The 11790-nt window shown below is 35.2% G+C and overlaps 1 long non-coding RNA gene across 1 annotated transcript in view; it reads right to left on the bottom strand.

Annotated features, from left to right (window-relative positions):
- Positions 1 to 7623: 7623 nt before the first annotated feature.
- Positions 7624 to 11790, bottom strand: part of LOC113532272 (uncharacterized) — a 42603-nt gene continuing 38436 nt past the window's right edge. The window contains exon 3 of the long non-coding RNA XR_003403322.3: positions 7624 to 8063. This is a non-coding gene — a long non-coding RNA (uncharacterized LOC113532272). The remainder of the gene's footprint in view (positions 8064 to 11790) is intronic.

The raw sequence follows: 11790 nt of genomic DNA, 5'->3' as shown, positions 1-11790 counted from the left end.
AGAGTTTTATTTAGGAATCATATTATGATTACATTAGCTAAAATGTTATCCACTTATTATCATGAGAACTCTTTATTTGTCACACATGGATTACAACTAAAAGACATAGCGTGCTACTCCGCTAAACTGGTGTAACCCTGTGGCCTAGCCTGCAGTGGCTGGACACACATACACATCTAATAGAAACTCCAAGCAATTATACTACAGAGAAATTGAAGGCATACAGATCTCTTGATGCTTACAACGTTGGTGTCTGTGGGCACGTTCAAGACGTTTACAACCTCGAGGACGCCACAGAAGCCGAAGTGAAAGCTGAGGTGCTGCATCAAGAGCAAAGTTAGCTAGCTAAACATGTCCATTACAAGCAAATCCTCAGTAACAACATGACCTAGCTATCTAGTATTAGCTAGCTAGTTTCTTGATGTAGATTTTAGGTAAGCTATGTAGATTTGTTAAAGCAATCTAAATTAGTTATATTAGCGGAATAGGAAGTTAAAACAGTTAAGCTTCATTGATATGACAGTTAACTAACTAGCTGTGATGAAACGGGCGCTACAAAGACGACGATCTTCGGACCAATGATTCCTCCCAATTCCTTGTAACCATAACAGTCTTCTGTCCGATGCGATGGTTTGCGGTAAAAACGTGCATATGAACATTTTCCCCCGATTCCGACATCTTGAATGGGATGAAGAGATTACTGCATCCTGTGCTGCTGAAAATTTGGTTGCAAAATTTTGTGTACAACCTATCTGAAGCAGAGACAACTGGAGACAAGTTTCTAATCCTCACTTTTCCCTGAAGCTGAACTCAGATACTCAGATACTTTACAACTCTGTTCTATAATATAAGCTGCCTCACTTAAATCTCTTGATCAAGAACAAGATTTAAAGCCAAATGGAGCAGTAAGAATGCTGTTGTATCTTTTTTTCCTAATGAATAAATTCAAATAGTGCATTGTACATATTTCCCCAGATGTTTGGGTTTGAAGTAAGCCTGCAGTGATATAGAAGTTACATAAAATACCCAATACTCAACACACCAGAGGAAAATAGGGAGTTTGAATCAGGTAGAAGTCCTAATTCAGAATCTCCAGCACCTCCATCACATACCAGAAAACACATAAGCAGCTTTACAGAGCTTGATGTAAAATGTCAACTGACTCACCATGCAAATCAAGCAAGCATCGCATGTGGCTGTGCTGTTACACACAACCTGCGATGATAGAAGTAGCCAAGCACTAGCTGCAGTTGACTTTGAGGATCATTTGATTAGTATAATTTGTATAATTTGCATAATGTATACACTGAGGCTCATAATAACAGATGAGTCAGTGTAATATGATGTTATAGTTATAAGATAATGTCTGAAAAAAATGACCCAGAAATACACCAAGCTGACAGTTTATTTTGTACAACGATCATGTATCTTTCTGTTATGGACCATAATATAATGTAAACCTACAGAAGTGGACAAATCTTAAATGTAATAGCTAGCTGTTGTAGAACGTCCATGAAACAATTTAGTTCTGTTATCTCTTACGTTCTAGCAGTTGTTCCCTTGCCAATCTCTCTTTTCTTGTAAGACAAAAAAAAAACAACAACAAAAAAAGTTTACCTCTGACTGTTACAAAGCACTGACACTGGAGACTCCTTCCATAAATGTTAAATAAACACTCTCTTTAGAGAAAACTAAACTATATTGCAATTATACACCATAAAACGTCAACTGTTAGATGATTTTCATTTTAAATCAACTACGCCATTTTGCCTGAAAACATTATTCAATCTCTTTAAGTGTGCTAGTCATATGCATGAATAATGCTACACAGTTAGCTAATCAGAAATAAAATATCCTGTAAATAACCAGTATTTACCATTAGCTAGAATATGACTTACTGTCTAGCCAATTTATGTTAGCTACTGGAATTGATGCTAATCTAACCCAGCATTAGCAAAGAATAAAGGCTAAATTAGTTAAATATAGCCACTTAATGTTAGCAAATTATTGAAACTTATCACTCAACATGCTTTTTCAAATTAGCTGGAGTCCATGCCTTCTAGGGAGGTAAACAAGACACCTCATTTTATACTAGTCTTTGCTTACTCAAGTATATGGCTAGCTATAGCGCTAACTCCATTATGTAGCATGAAAAGGTCAGGGCATGACGAGTTAGCATGATACTTAATAGTTTGTTTTCCTACATTGATGAATTTGATTGGATGCTAACCTGAAATGACTGAATGCTAAACTGAAATTATGAAATGAATGGCCTAGACCATAAAAATGATATTTTAATCAATTGCTCCTCATAGTGAACTGCCTGCTTGAAATAGCACAATATTTCATTAGAATAAATGAAAATAGACATTATTACATTAATAATTACAAACATTTTTCAAAATGGGTTCACTCTTGCACATGAAACACAAGATTCAAGACTCAAATTGTATAAAAGAGTATGAAGTTTTATATATAACAGTTTAAGGGTTAGCATAAGATTTGTACCTTTTCTTACAACTTTATTTGTATGAAGTAGAACCGAATGCAACCACATGGCTTTTGCTGATTTAAATTTGTACAAATTTTGGGTGAAATCAGGTTGGAATATCAGATTTAATGCTATAGCTAATCCTTCCAGGCAGCTTCTCGGTGTGCAGCTGATCCCACACCACTTCAGTTATATTGAGGTTGGACTTCTGAGATGGATGATTTAATACTTTAAGTGCTCTAGCAGACTTCCACTGCGAGTAGGTCTTAATCGTGTTGGCAGTATGTTTGGGTGGAAGTTATCATGCTAAAAGCTGAGGTTTTACCACTTACAATTTTCCCAACAGATACAGAATGGCTGATCAAAACATGCTTATATTCCCTAGCAGAAGACATTGTAGACTTTTAGACCACATTATCTGTATCACTAGCTGAAATGCCAACCCGTGGAAAACAAATGTTGACAATTTGGACAGTTCCAGATGACTTTCTACCTCTGGCAGCGGTATTCAAACTGTGAGACCAGGAACTGCAGAGAATTCAGAATTCATTTTTGACATTTTTGTGCCTATATAATTATACTGTACCTATTTATCTGTATTACCATATACAATACTTTTTAAATACATATGTTGGTACATCACAGTGATTCACACACTGCACTGTAAAAAAGCATTACCAAAAACACTGCTATTATATTGATGTTAAGCTGCATGTATTATATACATTTTAAATAAAGAAATATTTTTATAAATAAATACTTACAAAAAAGGGTTCCTCAAGAATAGTTGTGTTTCTTGGCTTCATAGAAAAAAATCCAATGTATGTCTTTATAAAGTAAGTAAGTAAGTAAGTAAATAAATAAATAAATTTTTACCTCCAAAATGAGCTGTATCGTGCAACAGTCCTAAACTGTGTAAATTGTGTACATTTAAAAGCATATTGTTATATTTTGCTAAAACAAAAAAAAGATATAATAGATTTTTTCAGGTATGTTTTATTATTTGTTTTACTCATGTTTTTACTCATTACTCAATATACATTTTATATTTATATATATAAAATATCTAAGATTCTTTAGATATTTTATTAGTTAAAATTGCATGTCTATGTATATATATATATATATATATATATATATATATATATATATATATATATATATATATATAATATAATGCAATGTGAGCAAAATACCTTAGACACCTTATCTTACGGTTAATTAAACTCATTTAGGAAAAGATTTAGATATGCTGGAATACAATACATTCTATATTGCTTTCTGCTACCTTGTCTAGCAGCCTTGTCTCTTTCAAGTAGCTATCCTTTATCTAAAGCAGCCACCTTTGTCTAGCTGCAGGTCAAAATGTCCTAGTGTTTGGGTAATGGAGGATGAGTGTAGATCAGCGGGAATGCAGGAGTCCAATGCTTCAGCAGTGGGACACGCTTACACAAGCACTTATTTGAGCTGAATGAGAATACAGCATGTGTTCACCTCTTCCAACCTCTTGTCCTGCAGATTGTAGTTAGGGAAGGTTCTCAACCAACAATGATGAAGGATGAAGGACTGAAAAGAATGAAACATCCAGAGTGGTGTCAAGTGGCTGGCAGAAATAAAGGATCTCCTTGAACCTGCTTTATTCTTCGTCAGTTTAGTTGTTTTCAACAAGCTGAACCAACTTCTTTACAGTGAAGCGTTCTGAAAATGACTGAGCAACTGAGCTAGAAAAAAATAAATAAATAAAACTTATGCATATTGTATATAAAATTGTTGTAAAGCACTGTAAAGCATGCTCAAGAGCTGATGGATGAGGAAATCTGTCATCAGCTGTTGCAAGAACAACAAGAAGTTAAGCACAATTGTTTGGTCTGCGTTTGAATTAACAGGAATCACCCGTTCCTGAACTATAACAGCCAGAATATCTTTTGTTATAGGACAATTGTAAGTAAGTAAGAAGGTAAGTACATAAGAAATGTACTCACATAACATAAATGTTCTCTTTGCCTCCTTAGAAGGCATGAACTCCATCTAATTTGAACAAACTTGATAATTTGCTAACATTAATTCGCTATATTTAAAATCTTGAGTGATGTAAGATTAGCTAACCCTAACCCTGCCCTTGTTCACGAAGCTCCGCCCCCAGGGTCTACAGTGGCCCATAGAGTGTCTGACATTAGACGCATCCAAACACAAACAAGCATTCTGGACCAGAAATCCTTTTCCCAAACAGGTTTGCTAGGTGCCTTTATATACTTTTGATAAGGCCACGACTTAATCCAGTACTTATTACTATAATTATTATTATTATTATTGTTATTATTATTATTAAACATATCTTACATATCTTCCAGGTTATTTGCAAGTAAGGAATAATAATAATAATAATAATAATAATAATAATAAAATAAACTATTGCACTTTTTCATTGCTAACACCAGGTTAGACTAGCACAGATTTCAGTAGCTAGCATAAATTGGCTAGCCAGTAAGTAATGGTAAATATTGCAAACTTTCAGTGCTTGAATGATGTTTTCAGGCATAATGGTGTAGTTGCTTTAAAACAAAAACAATATAACAGTTTTATATAGGTAATAAAAGTTACTTTTCACAGAGAAACATTAACTTTCACCTTTTAATACTTGTGTACTTTCAATAGTAACAACTATTACTATTTTTTTTTACTTTCACTTAAGTAACTGGATACTTCCACTTTAAATTGGGTAAGATTTTGACACATTATCTATACTTTCTCTGTACTTTGTCCACCCCGGATGTATGTACATCAGGAGGCGCAGTGGAAAACACAAAATGTACTCATGATGACTTGATGTATCTGAAATTATTGTTTAATTTAAAGTCTGTAGCTTAATGATTAGGTTAATGGCAGACCAAGCAAAGAGAGTAAATATAATAAACTGTCATTACTGTAATAAGACTTGTACGCATGTAGTTACAGGAAAAATAAATAATGACAGCATGGTGTAATGTCACCTGATGCAAAGCAGAGTCACTGTTACCACCACAAAGCTGATTATTTTTCAATAACAGCACATCCTGACGTGTATTGTTCCTCTTATACCACAGCAATTTGCCAATGATCACATGTTTTATCCTTTTGCAGTTACTTATAACATTGTAGACCATCTGTGAAACAGTCATTCCTTCACCAGCCTCTCTAAGATAATAATAAAAAAAAAATGCAGCTTGTCATGTTACAAAAACTTAAATTAAAAAGCGCTGACACTGGAGACTCTGTCTATAAATGTTAAATATACGTCTCCTCACAGAAAATGATTTAACAGTCTTATCTTACAGTGTGTGGAGAGTCCTTGTGAATTGGTAGCTACTATAGAAACTAAAACGAGTGCATTAATATAAACCTGTGACTTACAGCTGGCACTACGGCCAGAGCTGGTGTTATAAAAAATTAATCAACACCTTCTGACCAATCATGACTGAGACTTGAACAGCGCTGTTGTGTAATAATTAATAAATAATTACTTTTAATTAAGCTGGAAATGGAACAAATTCCCAATAATTCAATTATATTTTACATTATCAATAAAATTATGTTATTATTCAATTACAATTTTTACACATGTGGCCAATTTAATTGTGAATGTTATTTCATTTGTAAGAGTTATTACGTTATTGGGAACACGTTATTAAATCATAGTGAGATCTTTTCTTTATATTAAAGATGAAAAAAGATGCTGATATTGAAGCACAGAATATTGATGGAACAGTTAACACACAATGTAATGCCTGTGTTTAAACTAGTCTACTCTTTACTCTGCTCCTTTTTTTTGAGTGATAAGATAATCAGCCTTCAAATAAGGCTTATAACTGTTATAAAGCACTGAAATTTGAAGCACATGCTGTGCTGTAAATGACTTCACATAGACACAGGCACCAGGGAAGCATCATGGAGAGATGTGTGAATATCTGTTCTTTGTGATGATGTTGTCACATCTCAGCAGGTTTGTTCAGTATGATCCACAAAGCAGATGTGAGAATCTCAGTCACATCATGAGGGTGCCATAGCCTGCAAAACTCAACCCAGCCATTTACCTTCACTTGACTTTTACAGTATTGGAAAAATGAAAAGTAGCAAATGTCCCCAGTTTCAGACAGCCCAGAAGCATACTGTACATACTGTACATCAACTACATGCATATAGATTCATACATCCTAACACAGAAGCCATGAAAGAAAGAGGATTTTGCATCATTCCCAGATTTCCCCTCAGGATATCATGGATGCATGGATAACTGGATGGATGGATGAATGGATGGATAGAACGATGGCAGTATCCATCGGATCCATCCTTACATACTGCCTTTGTTCTATCCAGTCAGTAAATAAACAAATAACTCAGTGAGTCAGTAAGTAAATCTAAGTCAATAAGTAAGTCAATATGTTAAGTAAGTCAGTAAGTAAATAAGTCAGCGAGTGAACCAGTTAGTAAATATGTCAGTAAGTTAGTCAGTAAGTAAATACCTCAGTAAGTCAGTAAATAAATGTCAATAAGTCAGTAAGTCAGTAAATAAACAAGCAAGTCAGTACATAAATACATCAAAAAGTCAGTAAATGAATATGCCAATCAGTAAGTAAATATGTCAGTAAGTAAATGAGTCAGTCAGTCAGTAAATATGTCAGTAAGTCAGTGTCAGTAAATAAATACATCAGTAAGTCAGTAAATAAACAAATAAGTCAGTGTCAGTAAGTAAATACTTCAATAAGTAAGACAGTAAATTAATTGGCCAATCTGTAAGTCACTAAGTAAATATATCAGTAAGTAAGTCAGTAAATAAATATGTCAGTCAGTAAGTCTGTCAGTTTGCCTGTTCGTTCATCTAGAGGCTGGTTTGCTCACCAGCCTCTATTAGCTACTAAATATTAGCATCCATCATTAAGCTTCACAGACCAATTTTGCCAGTTAACCATAAAAAATTCATTAAGGCATTAGATACAGTATATTGATCATTACAGACACAGTTAGAGTAGAGCTAGAGTAAACATTAATTAGTTCAGGCATTCACTATTTGACATATTTGGTTAATTAATGAAAACATAGAAGTTATGAGAACTTTAATATAAAGCATTACAGCACAAAATATTGACTGAACACACAACATAATTTTATTATTCCTTCTGGTATGCAGTCATCTCTACTGCATTAGTCTGAAGACTAATGGAGGAAGATAATCACCTCTTTTTCTTTCTACTCTACAAGAACATATGGACTCAATAAAAAAAAATCCATTCCTTATTATCCCCATTTGAAGTAGGATGTTTAAACACGTCTTCTACAAACATTTTCTCAGCTTGGCCTTGTAATATTTCATGGAAAGGGTTTTAAAATGTGTGCAGTCCTTTCAGTCAGTCCCCAAGAGGCTCTCCAACCTCATTCTGGCTCCCATTCATTAAAATAATTACAGAAACCTCCTTTTTTTTTTTTTTTTTTAACAACATCTGGCTTCAGAGGAAGTGTGAAGGAGCTAGGATGGATGGAGATTCAGCATCAGTGTTTTGGAGAATCGACTTCATGCGTGCCACTTCAGATTAGAAGCCTTGTTCGTGGAAAAAAAATAACAATTGCTGATTAAAAACAGAGGTGTTAATAAAGTCTTCTTCAGTGCAGCTGGATCTTATGAGAAATTTGTACAAATTTGAGAAAAGGAGGATCAAGTGGTTGGATTTTGGTTGATTTCATGTGAATGAAGAACCTTAACCCTAATTTAACTCTTGACCCTTACAGTTGATTTTTGTTGTTTTGGTACATATTTTCCTTGAGTAACACCCTAAAACATTTTTACACCAAATATGTCGAATCATTTGTTCAGCACAAACTCAGATCTAAATCTTACTGATCTTTTTGTCTTTGTATCTGTCTTTGTATCTTTGTATCTGTTCATTCAAGAACTGTAGAAAAAAAACACACACACACACACACACAAAATATGTCTAGCAATGTAAATATATGTACTAAGGAACATTTTAAACACTATCATCTACTAATTATCTAACTAACAAACTAAATGAGCAAGTTGAGAATGAAAAACCTAAGACATCAAACTTATACTTGGACTTATTAACAATAACAATAGGAACATAGCATATTTATTCATGTGTGTCAACAGTTTCTGGAACTGAAGACACATTGTCCTCATCCTTTATTTTCTAAAACTTGGGGAAGGCCTGGATGTTGCTGTGGCTGATTATGCAAAAACAGCCCAAAAATCCAATTTTGCCAAAATTGTGGGTTTTCTTTCTTCTGGAATATATTTTGTCACCTTAACTTTAAAAACTATTTACTTTCTAACCTTGCCCCTTCCTTTAAAAAAAAAAAAAAATCTCTCTAATGAGTAAGCCAGAGGGAATGGTGGCAAAACTCCCTGAGGTGACAAGAAAAAGAAATCTTTACATGGGTGACACCGCATAGGGAGATTATAAATAATTAATCTTTATTATTATATACTACAGAGTCATGACTTGAGAACGAGCATCGTTAGAGATTTAATTAAGTCTCACTGTATCAAACTAAAGTTATTAACTGTTCAATGACTGGGACTTGAGTATAAATTATTGCCTTTAGTCTATCCAAGGAAGAACTTCTGGTTGAGATACATGCAAGAAAGAAACTGTTTATTTCAACAAAATCTGTATCGTTCAGAACTACATATAATAGAAAATGTCAAAATAGTACCTTGTGAAGGGTCTTCCCAGGCCACCACACTATTTCCTATGGTACTTGTTACTACGATATTTGGGACACAGCCTTAGTTTCTCACAAAATGCCATTCTAGATGGGATGTACAACATATGGCCAAGTATGTGGACATCTGACCTGTGGACAACTGATGTGGTCCTTCCCCAAACTGTTGCTACAAAGTTGGAAGCACACAGTTGTATAGGATGTCTGTGTATGGTGTAGCATTACAATTTCCCTTCACTGGAACTAAGAGGACCAAACCTGTTCCAGCATGACAATGCCCCTGTGCACAAAGCGAGCTCCATGAAGACACGGCTTGCCAAGGTTAAAGTGGAAGAACTTGAGTGTCCTGCACAGAGCCCTGACCTCAACCCCACTGAACACCTTTGGGATGAACTGGAACATGGTCTTTGCACCAGGCTTACTTGTACATCATCAATGCCTCACCTCACTAAAGCAGCAAAAAGCAAATTAATGCTTGTGGTTTTGGAATGGGATGTTCCTCAAGCACATCTGTTTGTGATGATCAGGTGTCCAAATATTTCTGTCTATTGTAATGATGGTTTTAATGTTTTTTAATGTTAAAAAAATGACTAAAACCATACAATAATGTAAACAGTACTACCTGTTCACCATCTTTACACACATTTTAAATTTTACTCACAAAACTCATCTACTTCCAATCACAGAGCTATCAAAATGAAAGCTTATGATTTTCCACTCTTCTTGTTTCTATAAGCTACAAGCAAGAGATCAATAGTTTAAACCACAAATGTGACTTTCAATTTTCTCAGACTGTTTTTAAGAACTACAAGTTAAAAAAAAAAATTATTTATAAAATTAGCATATGTATGTCTTGATAGAAGCAGTAACTACAACTTTAAAGAGATAACCTTTGTATCTTTTCATATGACTTGTGTGAATTGTTACAAGCTGGCAATAACATTCCAGTCTTTTTTTTTTTTTTAAAGCTCTGTGACTATTGTTGAACTTTATCTCTGCCTTTAATGAGGTAAGTTTTTATACTTGTATAACAAACTGAATTAATATTCTGGTGTGGTTCTTATTTAAGTCATGTTGAAGTGATAATTTCATGTGTGTATTGCGTGGTGCACGTTGAACGCCTGGAGAACTTTTAAGAGTGCACCACGGAAGAGGGTTTATTCTCTAATCTCTGATCAGAAGTACTCTACTAGAAGCCTTCTGGTTTTAAATCTGTCGGATTAGTCACTTGTTTGCCTTTAGAGTTCTAAAATAAATGACTATCAGAAGGCTCAGATCATTCAGGTGACATGTTTTCCCAGATGCATCCAACCCAGAACTCTCAACAATAATTTACTGAAGCAGCGCTGCCTGAGATAAGCCACAGCTCGCTGAATATCTGACTGAGACCTTGTAGATTTCTGACATGTTGTGTAATCCTCTTAAGACCAGCCATATTTTGCTGACATGTTGGTAAAAAATGTTTTTGAAAGGACTGCTGCATTAATAATGCATTTGCTGGGATTTTTTGCGTTCTTGAAATTTTTACATAGGCCCTGATTTCCTAAAATCCCAATTTGCATGTCATTGGATAAATGCAGGATAAATATAGCTAGTGGGTGTGTTGTGGGTGACTTTCAACACTAGCTGGTCCTGTTTTACATCAGTGTCACTGTTAAACATGGGATAAGTTGGGATGTGCCGTTATAGGAAAACAATCACTGATGGAATGGCAGCGTAGCTACAGGTCAAGGTATGTCTCTTGATTTGATGAAAGTTGATTGTTTAGGGATAGCTATGAGTTTTATTTATGTTTGAAGCTTGGGGTGATAGAAAGCTCTGGCTTAAGCTAACTTTAGGTAAAACTTTGGACCAAACGTCAAATATGCTTACACATGATCCATTTTGAGCACACACTATATGGCCATCCCACCTGTATTTGGTTCTTCCCCAAACTGTTGCCACAAAGTTGGAAGCACACAGTTGTATAGGATGTCTGTGTATGCTGTAGCATTACAATTTCCCTTCACTGGAACTAAGAGGCCCAAACCTGTTCCCGCATGACAATGCCCCTGTGCACAAAGCGATCTCCATGACCACATGGTTTGCCAAGGTTGTTGTGGAAGAACTCGAGTGTCCTGCACAGAGCCCTGACCTCAACCCCACTGAACATCTTTGGGATGAACTGGAACACCGACTGCACCCCAGACCTCCTCACCAACATCAGTGCCTGGCCTCACTAATACGCTTGGTACTGAATGAACACAAATCCCCACAGCCACACTCCAAAATCTAGTGTAAAGCCTTCCCAGAAGAGTGGAGGTTATTATAAAAGCAAAGGAGGACTAAATCTGGAAGGGGATGTTCCAACAAGCACATTTGCACTAAAAAAGGGTATCAGTCCACCAAAAATAATAGTCCACCAAAAACATGATGGGATGTGGACTGATGGCTCTAAATTGTTTGTGTGTGTGTGTGTTTGGTGCTATATAATGGATGGGAATCTTTGCCAGAAGGTATTTTTGCTTTGTGCTCAATGTTTTTGGTATACACACCGAATCCTCTGTGACCCTGAGTGGGATTAAGTGCTAACTGAAAATGAA

Source organism: Pangasianodon hypophthalmus, chromosome 19, assembly GCF_027358585.1.
Source record: "Pangasianodon hypophthalmus isolate fPanHyp1 chromosome 19, fPanHyp1.pri, whole genome shotgun sequence".
Lineage (NCBI taxonomy): Eukaryota > Metazoa > Chordata > Actinopteri > Siluriformes > Pangasiidae > Pangasianodon > Pangasianodon hypophthalmus.
This window is presented reverse-complemented; position numbering and strand designations above follow the sequence as displayed.